The sequence below is a fragment of the Thunnus thynnus genome, chromosome 14 (genome assembly GCF_963924715.1).
Source record: "Thunnus thynnus chromosome 14, fThuThy2.1, whole genome shotgun sequence".
NCBI classification, from domain to species: Eukaryota; Metazoa; Chordata; class Actinopteri; order Scombriformes; family Scombridae; genus Thunnus; species Thunnus thynnus.
Window position 1 is genome coordinate 22457360 of NC_089530.1, and position 18389 is coordinate 22475748.

Genomic DNA, 18389 nt, shown 5'->3' on the forward strand with positions numbered 1-18389 from the left:
CACACACACACACATCAACCCTCCATCCGTCAGCACGCACTTTATACGACACCTAATTGTGTTTGCCAAGAGTGTGATGTGTGTTCTCTAGAGGCCTCTGGCACGCTGGGATCTTCGTGGGTCACCTTGACAAATATTATTAACCTGCAGTGTGCAATATATTTTTGTTTTGTTTTTTTCCACCTAACTTTGATTTTCATCATTTTTGCACAGTTTGTGTTTCTGAAAAATCTCATAGCTCAGTGAGTGGACAATATGCACATACGACATTTTGGAGGCAAAACATGGATTAAAAACACGACACACGTACATTTTTACTATAGATATTATCATTTCTGCTACTACTAATGTTACTACTACTAATACTAACACTGCTGGTGTAGAATTCATACTGCATGTACTATTATTACTCATAATATTCATTTGGAAAAAAGTGACCACTATCAAAACTACTACACATTCTACTGGTACTACCATTACTCTTTATTATTGCTACTTCCATTTTTAACATTACTACTACTACTACAGTAATATCACAGTTTTTACCATTACTACTAATATCACAACTACTACTGATACTACTACTACTACTACTACTACTACTACTACTACTACTACTATTACTATTACTGTTATTGTTGCTACTTCCATTTTTAATATTATTACTACTACTACAATGATTTCTACCATTACTATTACAACTACTACTACTACATCTGATAATACTATTATTAGTACTATTACTGCTATTGTTGGTACTTCCATTTCTAATATTGCTACTACTATTACTACTACAGTAATAATAATTATAATTTCTACTACTAATATTACATCAACAACTTCTACATTAGCTGTTACTACTATAATTATTGATACCACTGTTAGAACAAGTACTGTTAGTACCATTACCACAACTACAGGTATAATGTTCATTGGTTTGTGAGCTTCTCGTATGTTTACAAGATACAATAGTTTACTAGTTGACAACATTATCTAAACGTACAGTATGAGAATGAATATAGTGACCTTTAACCTCATTAAAGGGCATCAAGCTTAATGTCTAAAATCACTAAAATCATAATTCATTACTGGAAAACAGATAATTATTACTCACTAGAAGCTAATGTTGTTGCATCAGATTTAAATTTCAGATTTCAGTATTATTTGTTTTGTTCAGGATTGTATTTGACCCTCCTGGGAACGTTCAGTACTCGGGTGTATGCTGTGTCATGATGCAATAACTTTCCAGTGGAATGTGGACGTATACTAGCTTTGGCTGAGATGGTCATTAGACGCAGACACTCCAGTATGTTTTCATACATTATGGATAGAGTATCATGTGTTGTTTGCTTTGTTTGCTTTGTCTTCTCTGACGTCTGTGTGTAATGTAAGTAGTGTCTTGTACAATAGGCTTATGTGCCGGCTGCACATTTGGGTGTAAGATGGAGTATGTTATTAATTCCAGAGGGGAGCTGACACTAAAATATAATTTAATTCAGTAATGTTTCAGTAACTACTGCTGCTACTTTCCACCAAATTGATCATGGTCTAATAAAAAAATAGAAACAGTGTGTAAATTGCTGCATTATTACACTTTGTTGTGACATAAAGAGTAGAGCTCAATTCTAGCTTTTTTTTTTTTTTTTTTTTTTTAGGTGAATATTGACTGTAAAACAGATTAAATAATTTGCGTGGGAGGTTGCTGTATTTCTTCAGCCCCGAGTGGTGTCTGCAGCCTTCCTCTCAGGCTGCAGATGCAGAGAAAGTCCAATTAGCAAAGAACAACACAAAAATGGGACTTTGCAGAAATAACACCTTTTGGATATGCAGTATATTGTGCAAATCCACCTTATCAGCCTAAGAACCTGCAGAAGCTCAGCAAATCCCTTCATAAATGAGCTCAGACCATTTACCAGGCTGTGTTTTTTTTCAGCTGAGAGATTCGGATACTTCAAAGAACAGCACTGCAAATAATTTTCTGCCAATCATGACTGTAAATCAGACTAAATATTAATCACCTGGCTCATCTGCTCTGTCAGAAATGTCACTTTCCTCTTTGCAGTTTGGTGCATTTCCTGATGTTCCACGCAGTGTTAGCATGGCATTTAGAGTAGATGAGCATGACCTTTTGAATGTAAACATTAAGAGAAAACTCATTTGAATCTTGCACACAGCTGTAATTAGCAGATACATCTGTTACTGTTGGTCTATAAATATGCAGTTTTACAAAGAAAAAAAAACCACGATGAGCCAGTGAGTTCCACTTTACAGACAATAACACAAGAAGTGTGTATAATATTCCCTATGCTATACAGACACTGAGCACAGAATGAATGCATCAGCGAACACCTGTTTTTATACAAGGTTGGCACTGTGGTATTATTTATACCTATCTGCTGCTTCCTGCCCATTTGCACTACTGTATTTTTTATATGTTTGTTTTTTAATGGTGTGTTGTGCTATGTATGTACTTTTACTGTACTTTGGGAGAAGCTCAAGACAAATTTCCACTTAAGTGGACAGTAAAGTCAATCTTATCTAATCTAATATTGAGTTGAACCCTGTACAGAAGGTGTGTGCTTTGTTGACTTTGTTGTGTGTTAGCAACTTATGCCATCTTTGAGCTACAGGGGCGAGTTAGCTGTGCACATAATACCTGGAAACACTTGTTGTGGTTCACTTTAGGTTCAAGTGAATAACATGCATGAGGCAGATTAGGTGACAATTTAAACAGCAGGTTAATTTTGCAAACAGCTACACTGGCTTGTGAGCTGTTTCCAAGACAGATAATAGTTTGCAAGTTGACAACATTATCTAAGCATATCACAACAATAATGGAATTATCAGTTCCCAAAACTGCTCATAGATAGCAGTAGCTGAGCTTATTCAGTTGAGATCTAATGTTTAATTTTATGATATTCATTACATTAGTCGATAAATTGTTCTTTAAAATGTCAGAAAATAGTGTAAAATGTCCATCACAATCTCCCAGAGTCCAAATTATGTCTTTGATTTCTAGTTTTGTTCGACCAACAATCTAAAACCCCAAAATATTCAATCTATTATCAGAGAAGACAAAGAAAAACAGCAAATATTCATCATTTGGACCATTAACAGAAAACCTAAACCTGTGAATTTTGCTTGACACATTTTCACAATAAATCATCAAGTTAATTTTTTGTCGACCAACTAATGGTCTAATTGTTTCAGCTCTACACTCAGCTGTCCACGCATATTGTTGCCAAGAGATGAGAAACCTCCACATGGCTGCTGGATCGAGAGTGAATCACCTGAAAGGAAGAGAATAAGAAAGACAACAAAGATTGAACATGAAGGAGATAAAAGTCACATGAAGTGTTGAGAGTTCAGGTGAGAGGAGTGTGTGGGCTTTATTTGGCTCCACAGATGGCACACACACACACACACACACACACACACATACACACACACACACGCCCAGAAAACGTTAAATGTCAGCATGCAGCAATACCAGTGCCTCCTGTCATACCTCTCCCTGAATAGTAAAGCATAGCCTGAAACCCACAAACCTTTTCTCAGTTTTGTTTTTCAGAAGTTGACAAGAAAAAAACTGTTGTTTCACCTTGAAACTGACTAAATATGGTATGTTTTGAGCCATGCTATATATTCATATTCCTGGAACACGCACAGTATCCCCACTACTGATCACCTGTTTATCAGAAACATTTGGTTTATGACGGATTCCCCTATGACAAGCCTTTCTTGTTCCTGTCTACAAGTCACACCACACTGTGCGAGGAAACAATCCGCTAATTTGAGGTAGAGAGATCATGTGCCGAGCAACCTGCTTTACCGCTTGTCTCTTATCTGATCTGCCTCTTACTGATGTGAAGCTGTGTCACTATTAAAGCAGCACTCTGACTCATTGTCTACTTGAACTGGACTTTCCCATTGTTTTCTATCATGTTCATCAAATTGAACCAAAATCTCCTCAATTTCAAAACTATTGCATAATGCCACGTGTTACTTGCCTGGTTGCAGCACTACAATAAGACATAAATAATGCATCCAGTATTCTACGGGTGATGTATCATGCATATTTCCAGGTCTATATTTATATTCTGGAGCTCTACTGGAATATCTTTGGATGATTTACAGTTAAAAAAAACCTCCTTATTTAACTTATACTGGTCCTTTTATGTAGCCCTTCAGTTCAACCTCTGTCTGAAACAGGCTGTTTTAGCTCCTGTCTCCTTAAAGGTTTAATGTGTAAGAATTGGCCACCTGATCCAAACAAACAGGGGGCAGCATATCACCACTTTTTCACTTTTTTTCTTATTCTTTACTCAAACATTTAACTTCGAGCCTGAATCTGATCCTAAATATGCGAGTGGAAAACGTGAATAGCCCATGGAACAACCTCAGCAACAATGGCTACAGAATCAACGGGCATATGTGGGCATGCTCGAACGATCCGACGTTTGTTTGAGGAGGAAGTAGAGGTAACTTTGCAAACAAAGTGTTCAGAGCAGGCTGAAGCCCTGGCTTTTGACCTGCAGGGATTATTTTTACGTACGTTCACCTCAAGTTTAGGAACTTTGACCTTGTTTAACATAGATATCCGACATAATGTAAATGATAGAAAATCACAAAAAAGCATGATATGTCCCCTTTAAATCCAACTGAAAATTCTTTCTCAAACCATGTCAGTGATTATTAATGTATTGTTTATATTTTTTATTGTTGAAAGGAAAGGGGGAAAAAATGTCTTTGGACTTGAGCCTGACAGATAAATTTGCCAGACCGATATATCTGTTGATATTAGCTTATCACAGCATATAAATTAGCCAATTGGTAACAAGAAATTGTTATTGCTATTTTTCAACTATCAAAATTCCATATAATATAATAACATAATATATGCACAGACAGGGGGTGCTGTCATGAAACCAAAAAAAAAAAAAAAAAAACTTCCATTTTATTTCAAAAGATAGCACAGGACATAAAACTTACAAAGCAGATCTGTATGCTGTACTGGACCTGTCATCCTGATTTATTGTTGCACTGCTTTAAATTGCGTAGAAAACTGTCAGCTGGCAAAAACAAACAAGAAAAGAGCTGAAACAGATGGCATCGACGATTCGAGAAAGTTTGACTTTAGACCATTTTTATTACTGTTACGTTAAGTCATCAGTGAGTTGGAAAAGTCATGCTTGGCCAGTGCCCAGTAGGACTGCACTGGAGAAATTTAGCTTGGCAGCTCTGAAGAAAAAGCTTGCTTGTTTAAAAATGTGCAGTCAGATAAGTGGTCCTATTGCGGATGTCTAAAAAAACTACCACAAAGCCAGTACTGTTTTGGTTTTAATGCTTTCATTTTGACTGAGGGATGGATAGAGAAAAGTCTGTGGCCTTTAAGCCTCAATAAAACTCTTTAAGAAATCCAATACTTGAGCTCAAACTCGCTTGGTGTTTGGCCAGAATCGATTAGTATGGTGGACAACAGTGCAAAAATATGGTTCAGGATGAAAATGATCGTAATTATACTTCATGAAGAAGTCTAACGTTATATAAACACACATCTGTCTGAATTAGCTCATTGAGCTTGAAGCTTTAGTGAAGAAAAGTTGTCTGAGACTCAATAAAGTGATGAAGAAGGTGAATATGAAAGCTTTCATTGTGAAATTAGTGTGGATTAGCTCACAGGGAGCCTTTGTTTGACCCAATGATTCACTGTATCCAATGTAAAGTGCTTGAGGATTGAGTGGCACTGTTTCACAGTCATTTGTCTTTGTTGGCTTATTATCTAAAAATTTCAAGTTAGAATATTACCTTTCCCCTGAAAACCTGTTGTGATACGATGACTCTGAACTACTTTTCACAGTTGGCGAGGAGAACTTACTGCTGCCAAGAAAAACTGCATCTCATCGCCTCATGATTCGACAATCTTCCGCTCTATCAACACATCAAAAACTTTTCCACATGCTTCGAGTCGCTGGGTGCCACCAAACCTCTGCCAAACCTTAGAGGTGTGAATCATAACAAATCAAATGTTTAATGATTCAGATTGTCCTTAACCCTTTAACCTCTTTTTCCTCAACATCTTAAATGTCAGTCATTGTTCTCCAGTAGCTGGAAAACCAGCAAAGACCAACATTTCCGTCTTTCACTCTCTCTAATGTGACAGCAGAGAAGTTGACCTTTGGTTTTGTAATGACTTTTAAAAATTTCATGACTTTTTAGTGAAGCTTAGAGTTACCAAATCACTAGGGTGGTTTATCACGTGGGAAAACACATACCACTTCTTTTTAAAATAACACAAAATGATGCAATTGCTATGACTACTTTTCCTCTGTGGGAAAATCACAAGGGCACATCTTTGTCTTTTTACACTTCTCATCTCTTTGTTGCCTCTGTCTAGACCTTCAAGTGTTTTCTGGTCCAGGTCCTTTCCAGTTTTGGCTGTGTGTTTGTATCACTTTGTTGCCTGTTGCCGAGAAGAAGCGTTAACTAATAATGTCTCTCACTATTGCTGTGACAGGAGGAGACACGGTGAAGACTGAGTCTGTAAAACGTTGATTTATTCTGTAAAATGAATAAGTATGCAAGTTCTTCTTAGAAATGGCTCGCCTGTGAAATAGACTGATAAATCCGTTTGTCAGTTTTTTTTTTGTGCGTCAGTTTGCTTTCTAATGGTGTTGCCGTTGAGGTTTACCACATAAAAAAACGTTCTTTATCATTGCTATAAACAATGAATTTTTGTGCAAAAGTGGGGAAAATAGCACATCACATGAAATGCATCTGATTAAAATTAGTGATATTACTGAGGTTGTGTAACATGTAACAACACGCTCATTTTTATGAAGCTAATTTGAGTCCTTAAAATTTTATTGTTTTCTAAGAATAAATATCTGCCAATGCCGTGGGATGCAAATCGACTTGCTTCAAGGAAAATAGGTTTTTACAATTCAAATATGGACAGAAATTACTTTATAAGAGTGTGACATTTAAAAAAAAAAAAAAAAATTGTACTCACTGCCTTATCAACAGTGAGTCTGTGCCATGGTGTGTATGTGTGAACATGAGACCTCTCCCACTTGTGGTTATCTTGTGTTCCAGACCGTAGGAGGCCTGCAGTCTTTCACATCAGGACAGCGAGACGTCTGCTTGCCACCGACACACAGACAGACTCATGCACACACACGTTCTGTGATGTAGAGACTGATAAAAAAACAAGCACGTTGTGAAGAGAAAAAAGTGTTTAGCTTTAAAAGACACATTATGAGCCAAACAGTTAGTTTACCTCCCACTTGACCAGATAAAATCAGCTTCTGACTGTTAGAAGATGCACCGACATGTTTAAGGTGCTAAAATGTAAAGATGTCTAAAGATAGATTTATTTTTATCTTCACAGCCATGCGTGCAAAATTAACTTTTTTGTCCACCAGCCAAATGGCTAGTGAATGTTCAAATTGTATCAGCCACTCAATAGATTATCATTATTTTTCATTTGGCTGGTGAGTGAAGCAAATCTACCAGCCACTTGCATATTTCACCAGCATTTAGCTGGTGGCTGGTGCTCATTTTGTGCCCTGTTCACAGCCCAAAAAAAGTTTGTGTTGTGCAGAAATTTGATGTTTCTGCAATACCTTTCTTTTTCACAGTTATCGTTTTGCAGATGATGATTTTGTAGCACTTTTTTTTCCTTTTGATTGATCACTTTAAGTCCCTTTTGTTGTGTACATCCTAAAACTCATGAACCCCTATGAGAGGTCAGAGGTTTGATTCCTGCCAACAGCCGATGTAACGCATAACAGCTTTGTGTGGTTCTCTTTAAACAAAACATTCAAGAGGTCAAATATTCAAAATGTAAACTGCACACTGAAGTATTTTTAGAAGGATTGACCTATAACAGTCAGCAAATCCCATGAAAATATCAAAGTAAACTGAAAGTAGTTCCCAGCAAATACACTATGTACACTAATAACGTTTTCCGTAAACTACAGCGGTTTTAAGAAATTAGTCTTTTCAAACAACACTTCATGTGCTTTCAGTCCTACTAACAGCCTGCACCATACACTACAGTCTGCTGCTATCCAGTTAGTAGTAAATGCATCAGGTTGTAGCTTAGAATAAAGGAAATAGTTGGCAATATGATACGATTATTATAGCAGGTTTTGTGAGAACTAAAACCATAAATGTTGTTTGTTGGCTGAGACTGGACAATCAAACTTTGAGGCCGATGTTGCATGAAGACTGTTTGTCTTCATTGATCTGTTTGTTCACTGCTGGTGAAGAAGTGTATAATATAATAATCTGCTCCTGTATGTTTCTGCCATGGTCACATGGCGTGTTTACGAGAGCAGCAGTCTCATTTTCTTCTTGCCACTGTTGCCGTGTTTACATAGAGAACAATAGAGGCAGCGGTGGTGCCCAGCAGCTCTGTGAGGCTGTGATTTGATCTAATGCTATCATGATTACAATGACGATATAATGTTTACTGTGTTCACCATCCCAGTTAAGTGCATTAACATTCTAACATTTGCTAATTAGCATAAACAGAGTACAGCTGAGGCTGCTGGGATTGTCATTAGTCTTTTAGTTTATTTGATCTGGTTAAGGCATCAGATTAAAATTCAGGAGAGACCAAAGTTATTGTTGTTGATCATGGTCGAACTGAGACGATAATAATTTGAGTCTATGGGTTCTTGGGTTAGTTTGAGGAGAAGAGTCTCAGCAGGTGGTACTGAGGCAGATTTCAAAAATGTCTCTTCACATCAGCTCCTCCAAGTTTCACAAGCCTCACCTCTCACATGATAAAGTAACCCGGGGACATTTGAGCAAACAGGTCTCATTGTTTCTAGATCCTTCACACTTTGCATGTAGGAAGAGAGTGGGAGTCAGTGATGCACTGTTCTATAAGCTTCATTGCACTTGGAAACAGGAGGTACTTCTGTTTTCTCTTGGATTTTTTCCCCCCACCCGATGTTTTAGTGTAGTAAACAAAGTTTTACCAAAGAAATATGTGGCTTGCACTTTTGAACCTTTGCTGGAGTCATGGACTGTGTCCTTTCTCAACTTCAGCTTGTCAAACTTCAAAATTAGATCACTAACAAAATCACAAAAATAGGTTCACCACAAAGAAGACATTGACCTTTTTAATATTCACACTGCCTGTAGACTTGTCATTCTGAGCTTCTGTGGCCTCTGTCTTGTGTGATCTCCATGATTAAACATTAATACTAATAAGCTCAAGCAGTTAATTGTTAGTTTCTTTCTTTCAAATGAATTTCTTGCTCTTTGATTCAAAGACAGGACTGCTAACTGGATGTAATGGGCTCTTATTAGTGAAACCTCCACTTAACAAGCTTTTTCCTGTTATTAAGTATCAGCAAATAGAACCTAGTGCCTTTGTCTGGAGCTGGGATGAATTGAGATTGTTTTTTTTTTTAATGCAGTGATATACAGCTATGTTTTTTAACTTTCTAGATTGCTCTAGCTGAGTAAAATAACAGTGATTGTCAATTTTTTGTCGTCATACCCACATTACTAATCACTAAGAGTTTCTTGTATGTAAATATGTTCGAAAGGGATTAATATTTCATCTTTAGTATACTGTCACACTGTTGATATTATGGTATTTCATTATTTTACTGAGCCACGTCTTCTGAATAAGACACTGATCAGGAAGGAAAACAATGTTTTATTGAGGAAGTGCAGATCATTTTTCTCCAGAGAAGCTTAGATGATTTGATGGCAAGAGAAAAGATGTTTGTCTTTAAATCAGCAGCTTTGTATCACAGCTCCTGAGAGAAATGACGGATGAAATCAAATCAACATGCTGATGAGAAAGGCAGGTTTTGTTATTGGCCTGACTCCAGACCTATTCGAAGGTTTATCTACAAGGGAGAACAAAAGCTCAGCTGCAGATTGTTCTGCATGTTCTTGTGATTTCATTCAGTGAACACTTGATGATGATGATGATAAACGGCTCCATGGAGAGACTAGAGAGTCTTTTATTCCGGCAGTGAGCATATCTGTACATGAATCTGAAAGTAATAGTGGGATAAGCTGATCCAACTTTAATCATGGTATTTTCAGATTTGAAAAGGTGACAGAGTTTAAAAGTGAATATTTAGAAGAACATTGTGAGCTACAGCAAGGTTAAAATCATGTCTAGTCTCTGATATTTGTGCATCGGGTACATGACATCTACTTCGTGTTTATTTTATATGCATATTGTGATATTTCATGTGATATCTATTTTGTATCCTTGTATCTATCTCATACTTCTTTTATCAACTGGCAATAGCAAACATCATAACTGATATTTGAATGTTGATGGGTATTACTTATTGTGTTGTTCACGTGATCAGCACACACTTGAATGGAGTTTTGTTCTGCTTGTTGTCTCCATTGTTGCCTGTTGCTGGGAAGCGTTGCCCAATGAAAAGACCGGCAGATGTGTGTCGAAACTGCTCTGTAGTTCTGTAGTGAAATGCTCGGGTTGTCAGGAAAGTCCTAATGTACACGTCATTGCAATGTACTTACCCAGAATGCATTGTAAAATTCTGCAGAGGTTTAACAAACTCAGTGGCTTCCCTTTACGGGGAATCTCTGTCACCATCTTAAGTGACAGTCCAATACTGGAAATGGACTTCTGTGACACTGACCCACTGAGAGTGAGTGAGCAGTGATGTTAAAGGATAGTTCACACTTTTTCCAAGTCTTAAAACAACAGTCGTAGCCCAAATGAACACTGAAACAGGTTTTGCTCACTGTAATCATTCCTCCTGTTTATACTGACCATTGGAAGATCCCCTCTTAATGCAGCTTATAATGTTAGTGATGGGGGACAAAATCCACAGTCCTGTTTGTGTAAAAAATGTATTGAAAAGTGTATCTGAAGATAGTATGAAGCTTCAGCAGTCTGAGTTAGTGAAATAAACTGGATATCTGCCACAGTTACAGTCTTTTAGTAAAAAGAATCCCTCTTTGTGTCTTGATGGCCGGTTTTTTGCTGCTCAGCTGCAGTTGAAGGATCGTGACAAAAAAAAGGAATTTGGCACTAAAAAGACTGTAACTTTGAAAGATATTGACTTGATTTGACTAAGTGGGACGACTAAAGCTTCATAATAGCTTCAAATAAACTTTTAAATACACTTTTGCACGGAAGGAGGACTGTATTTTCACTGATTTTTTTCCCCCATTGCTTATGTTGAAAGTGCAGGAAAGGATCGTCTAATGGTCAGTATGAACAGGAGGACTGATTACAGCAAGAAAAACATGTTAATGTTGATTTTAGCATTTCACTATTGTTTTAGGACAGACTTGGAAGAACCTATCCTTTAACCTACTCCTCACCTCTTCTAAGTAGTTTTAATCAACATTTATGCTTGTCAATTTTAAGGCCAGCTGAAGGGCAAGAGCATTTTATTTTCAATTCTCTGCTCCCCTCAGGCTCTGTCCTCTCGCTGTGTACTTGTGCGATGCACAGTTCCTGGAATTACCGAGTGGTGAGGGGAAGTGAAGGCGTACATGTCACACGATTCTTAGATGTACCACCTGTATGTTCTGGATATGACGGGATACGACGTCACTACACTTCCGCTTCTCTGTACAGTACGTCCAGCAAATCATTTTCACAGTGGGGTGACACAACAGCAGCTAATGAAATGTGATTCAGATGAGCGGTAAGCAGTGTCTGCTCGTTATCACTGCATAATTACATATCCTACAGTAATTATTAATATCATTAACTGCAAGTATACTTTGCTATGACAACTTTGTTAAGACAAGCCCATAACAAGAGCATACATTTAAGAGTTTCTTTAGAAGATTAGGGTTAAGACTTTTTACACCATAGACCTGCTAACTCTGCTGAGGTACAGTATGTTGTTGATGTGAACGATTTAGTACACACAAGCTGTGTCCAGAATCACTCCCTTGTAGGCTTTTTTCACAGAAGACATTTAGACATGTGGGGAGTTAACAAGCAGAACGATAAAGCAAACAACCTTGTGGGTGACCAGATGCACCCCCCTTGCCTCCTCAGTTAAATTGTTGCCATCTGGGCGACGATATTGCCCTCCTCTATTTACTAAAAATAGATCCAACTTTTTTATTTGTTCCACAAGCCATTAAGTTTTTAAACAGGCAATGCCTTAGCACCTTATCTCTCATGCATTTGACCACTCCTTCCAAAGGATGTCCAGCTCGTCTGGCACGTCCTAATTATTGTTCTCTCCTTTTTCTCTCTCTTTTTTTTTTCTTTTCCTTACACCTAATTTGATGCTAGCTGTGAGGTACGTGTATGGGTATGTGTACGAGTATGTCTATTGGCTTTTTGTGATGTTGTGATGAAATGCCTTGTGAGAGTGCTGTAAACCAGTTTCCCTACAGGGACAAATTAAGTATCTATCTATGTCACAGTAGAGAAATCACAGGTGTCTAATAACTTTAATTATAGCTGAATTGAATTTAGTGGATGGTTTCAGGGTCCTGCTATAGTGCATGCTGGTGCTTATAAAGAACAGAGCCATTGTTAATGTTAATAGCGACACCTGTGCTTTTCCTACAATGGCTAAACTAGTGTAGAATCACTATGTTGACCTACTATACTAAGTTAACATTTTGAACTTACTATAATTTAAAATGTCTGCTGTGAAAAAGGCCTCTTCACTAAATCACCATTCCCTATAGAAGAAATGCTCAATAATTTACTCTATAGTGAGATTTTGGACTCTTAGGAATCATCATTTTGTGAGGTGTTGTGTTGCATAAGTGTAGTTTTCACATCTATTAAAAGCAGCGCATTTCATCGTGACATTTGTAGCTAAATGATGGTGTACATGCTATGGACAGTACTTTTGTTTTGGTCTCTTGTGGGTATTTTTGAAGGCACTATCAATTTTAAACTTGCACAGTATGCATAGCAAAACCTCTGCAAATGATCCAAAAATGCAGAAGCACGTCTGGTCTTCAACCAGCCTAAAACGGCTCATGTCACCCCACTTCTCATTTCTCTCCAGTGCCTCCATGTTGCTGCTCACTTTAAGGTCAAGTCACTAATGCACAGCACCCACTTATGTACCTAAACTCCCTTATTCAGGTTCATGCAAGTTCTCGATTCCCTACAATCTGCAAACGCCTGGTCCTACTGTCACTGCGAGGCAGGAAATATAAATCCAAACTCTTCTCCCGTATGATCCCTCAGTGTTGGACCCAGTTGTGAACTGGATTTGGTCAGCAGTACTTACTTAATATGCTCTTTCTCCATCTCTCAATCCTTCTTAGACTCTCTCTCATTGCACTAGGCATATATTACTTCAAGCACCTGCAAGCCTTGTGGCGCTTGCGTCAGGCAGAAGTGAATATCGTGGCACTTTTTCTGGACGGCTTCTCCTTGATCCATTGTAGCTTGTATTGTATATTATTTACTTTTTGGACAAAAATGTCTGCCAAATGAATAAATGTAAACTTAAACCTACTAGTCAGACACTAAAATGGTTGAAAAGTGCACAAGGTTGCACATAGAGACACAACAGTTTTATCCTGATAAAGTTGCCATATTTTTAACAAAACCTCTGGAGGATATGATTTGGGGTTATTTGCAGGAGGGCACTGTGAGGGTAGTTTTTAAGGTAGGGGAGAGTGTTACTCTCTATTCACTTTCTCCGCATAGTTTTTCCGAGCGCGACTTTCTTTGTTGCCTTATTTTACGCCAGCGGCACTCGGCAAGTGGTGTTATTAGTCATGATGAGTAAAGTTTAAACTACTTGATTTAATCCTTAATACCACATGATTCAGAGCTCAATCAAATAACTATATATGAAATTTGATGGATGAATTGATTTATATGACCGTTTGAAAATCATGTAACTGACTTACATAAAGTCTGATATTCTAACATAAAGAATAAATATTTTAAAAAAACCACGAAGGGGAAGTTATTTTGAAGCAAATCATGTTAGACTGTTGGTTTGTGGAGGTGTGTGAGGCCTAGTTGTAACTGGTTGTCTCTTCACCACTTCAACAGATGGTGGTGTCGTTTTCACATCTCACTTCAAAATGGAGACGCTGTTTCAGGCCACAGTTCTCCTACGACTTTTGTTCTGTCTGTAAAGCCTCCCACATTTCTCTGTACTGTCAGAATGAGCTGTTATGTGCTGCAGGTCTTCATGCGCCACGATTGAACCATATCTTTCTGTCTTAAACTTTTCTCTGTCTTTTTTTTTTGCGGGGTGGGGCGGGGGAAGGGGGCCTCTTTCCAATCTTTTTTTTTTCTTTCACTTTTCTCTTATTTCTGCGTCAAAACATATAGAAGGCGCACAAAGAGAGAAAAGTAGATTTTTCTATTCCTTTCTGTGCCATGAAACTGAATCAAAAAGAGAACTACTTTGATCAATGAGGCATTAAAGGTGACATGATTCAGACTGAACCCACGTTTTAGAAACTAATGTCTCATAGTGAAATTTAAACTATGACTTGTGAGTATCATGAAGTATGTTTATGCCAAACGTTTTTTTTTAAATTTATACTTCAAAAGTCTTGCACATTTTCTTTGACATTTCTCTGGTTTTACCAGTGTCATAATTCCACTACACATCTCTTTTTTTTTTTACTTTCTTTTCTACTTCTTTTCTTTTTTTTGTCTGTCTCTCTATCTTAAAATATTTTTAACACAAAAATAAAGGAAAGTAAATTTGAGCTCACATTCTCAAACTTAATTCAAAGAAGAATAAGATTTGTTTTTAGGTCTGTTTTTATGTATTTAAATGCAGAAATTAAGAGATTTCCACTTGCTCTTATTTGTGTTAGATCTTTATTTTGCTCTTGATTCATTCCTTCTTTCCTTTCTGCCTCTTTCTTGCCCTCTTTCTTTAATTTTCTCCCCTCTTTCAACTTCAAAATATCAGCGGCAGAGAAAGAGGAAAGCGTATTTCAGCTCCTCTACCCACTGTTCTCTCATCTCCTCAGCTTCCTTTTCACTTTTTTGAAACACACCGTGCTTGAACGCATCAAAGCCCAGCCTCAACGTCTTCTCCTCTGCTCTCTGACTAATTTTGATAGTAAAAGACGCCGAGTAAAGCTGATATGTCTCCACTTATATTTTTAGGTGGCACAGTCATGCTGGATTATGTCATAGTTTTCAGGTGTGCTTGGTGAAATATGTCGGTGGTACGATCGTCTCCAGCGACACTTGTTTACATCCCATCGAGACAAACTCGGTCTCTGCTGTCTGGGGAAAAATTGTCCACCTCAGTTCTGATTTGACTTTGTGTTCACAGTTTTTGTCGGACGCTAGAAAATTGTAGTCGGAGGCTGGCTGGTGTTTTGTCATAGGCCCCTGAATGTTTCTCATGGTGTCTTAAGTGTGAAAAACACAGTTAAACAGTCGATGTTGGTGTAGAAAACAATGCTAAGTAATTATTTGAACCCGGACTTGTGCACAAAGTGTGGTTTGTTTGCTTCGGGTTTGTGTTTTTTAATAAATAAAACGACCAGTAATAGTGAAACTCTGAATCAGAATGAGAAATACTTTGATCGATGATCCTTTAAAGGTGACATATAAACTCTTGAGCAGTGGGTGGAGTGGTGTTAAATGTTGGCAAACGGTTATTTTCTTTTTTTAAGGTGCAATCTACATTTCTAAAAGTGTGATAATCCAAATATATTTAAGCTATAATTTGCTAAAAAGCAAGAAGATACTGAAATAATTTTTAGTATCTCTACTGTATAAATAAATATATTTAGACATCATAGTCACATGTAATATAACATGTTTCAAGCTTGTTTTGAAATTAAACTGATGTAAACAAATTAAATAATATAAATACTACAATATGAGCATAATCACGCTCTTAAATTATATCTATAAAATGATGGGTCATATTGAAAGTGAGGTAGATACTGAAACCCCAACATGACATTTATTTGTAACAAATTTGTTTTTCAAGGTGTAAATCTGTTTCAAAATGTGCTACTTAAAGTGACATTATAAGCTCGAACCTATGTGACTGTGTTTGTGTTAATTGGTGTCAGACTTGTTTTCTTCTTATAAATAAATCCATAAGTCATACTGAAACTGTGATGCTTTGGAGTGATAATATTACCAGAGCACCAGGGGAAATTTGCCTTGTGAAATGTTCGGTTCTCTGACAACCCACTCAGTTTCGACTGGAAAAAAAAAAAATCTTTTAACCTTTTCAGCAACAACAAATGCATGTTTAAAAAAAAAAAAAAAAAAAAAAAAAGAAGAGGAAGAAAAAAAGAGAGAAATGAGGGTGGCTGAATATTGTCAAGAGTGTGTTTCTTTACTGTTGACAACCGGTTCGAAGTCAAAATCCTGCTACTGGGTGCAAACTGGGGTTTTTTTTGCGGGATCATCCAGTCATCTAAGCCAAGTTGACTCACATTTTTGAAAAAAAAAAATTTGAACGTCTGCGTATTTTTACGTTTTCAATTTTACACCGATGCCTCTGCTTGATAATTTCTTTCTGTCTTGACTGTGACTGAGACGAGCTATTTCAAAATGAGCCTAATTTCACGTATTTATTTTTGTTGATGACCCAGTTGTGACTCTGGTGGTAAAACTGAAATTCATAATTCTGAAAATTTTGTCGAGGGACTTTTAGAAAGTTGTGGTTTCTAATTATTGATTTCACTGCATGTGTGTTGACTATAACAACTTCTGCTTATGACTCAAATGCAGCTTAACAGTTTTTTGTTAAACATCACTGTCTTGAAATTCAATTGAGGGAATTATAGAAATATCTGAAGATACTTTATAATTATTTTTACTGATTTTGACCTTTTCTTAGAACCCAGTTGTACCTACATTAGACTGGTTAAATGTTTCCTTTAGTGTTGAGATTTTTTTTTTGTCTAGTAAGATATTGTACATTACATTTGTATAATACATTTGACTCTTCTATTGGGACATGTGTTGCCAACCTCAATCCCTGATCCTACTCATTCTCTTGTTTTCTGAAAATGCTAGCATGCAGGGGTTAGTTTCAGATATTAAATGTCAGATATGTTCAGTCTCCCTGATCTAAAATGAGACAATAAGTAAATATAAACATGTTTATGGTTTCAGTCAGGCAGTGCTGCGTCCTCAGAGTCCGTGGGTGGCATCCCTTTGTTGCCATCAGCACGCTGTTTGACTAATCAGCTCACTGACTTGTTCTGTGTGTGCATGAATGTGTCTGTGTGTGTGTGTGTGTGTCTGTGTGTGTGTGTGTGTATTTATACAGCTACATTTAAGCATTTATCTGTGTGTATGTATGAACAGTAAATGTGTATTGATGTAAGCATGTGTGTACAGTACAGATCTGAATGTATAGTTTGTGTTTGTACACGTGGTGGTTTATTTCAGACTGCGTATGAGGTTCTCTGTGTGTGTGCACTTCCGCAGTTGTGTGTGTGTGCGCATGTATATATGCAGTATGTGCATGCATTTATTTGTACAGTACGTGTATATGCACATGTTTTTGTTAATGTGTTAATGTATGTTCTTTTACATGTTGTGTCTTTGTCTTGTATGTGTACAGAGCCTGTGCATGTCATTATTATTATTTTTATTATTATTATGTGTCTGAACATAATTATGTCTGTACTTGTATTTGTGTTTGTGAAAGTGTATGTATTATTTCTGACTTTGGATGTGGTTCTATGAGTGTGTGTGTGTGTGTGTACTTCTGCAGGGGTGTGTGTGCTCATACAGTATTTGTGTACATTTATTTGTACAGTGTGTGTGCACATTTATATGTAATTATCATTATTATAGAATACTAGGAAAGTCTGAGTCCACTTTCCCAAATAGGAAAGTGGTCTCAGACTTTTGGACCATACTTTATATTATTGTAGAATACTATTACTACTGTGTGTGTGAGATTTAACACCTATACTTGTGCACGTGTTAATGTGAATGTGTGTGTGCACAAGTATTGGTTACATTTATCTACAATCTGTGTGTGATTGGCTCTGTGTGTAAATATGCCAGTGTGTGATGTATATGTCTTTCCACATTTGTAGCATCTTTGTCTATATGAAGGCTACATTGTGTGTATAGTATGTGTGCACATGTAGTAGTAATAATAATACTAATTATTATTATTATCACTATTACTTGTGTAAACATATGTCTATAGTTATGTATGTGTTTGTGATGATGCACATTTTATTTCTGACTGTGTGTGTGGTTCTTTGAGTGTGAGTACATCTGCAGTTAAATGTGTGAGTGTGTGTGCATTTATTTGTACAGTACGTTTACAGCTCTGTAGTGAAAATATTTTAGTGTGTGTGTTTACATGTGTAATTTGTCTTTGTCCGTATGTAGGCTACAGTGTGTGTGTGTGTGTGTGTCTTTATTATTACTATTATTATTGCACGTATGTTAGGTCTACGTG

At 37.0% G+C, this 18389-nt stretch overlaps 1 long non-coding RNA gene across 9 annotated transcripts in view; it reads left to right on the forward strand.

Annotated features, from left to right (window-relative positions):
• LOC137197283 (uncharacterized) overlaps positions 1-18389 on the forward strand; it is a 98792-nt gene that overhangs the window by 40345 nt on the left and 40058 nt on the right. For 4 of the 9 annotated variants that reach the window (XR_010931384.1, XR_010931379.1, XR_010931382.1 and 1 more), the window contains 2 exons: positions 3211-3369; positions 5861-6005. The exons of 4 other annotated variants lie outside the window; for them this stretch is intronic. This is a non-coding gene — a long non-coding RNA (uncharacterized lncRNA). The remainder of the gene's footprint in view (positions 1-3210; positions 3370-5860; positions 6006-18389) is intronic. One more of the 9 variants, XR_010931383.1, reaches the window with a different exon arrangement.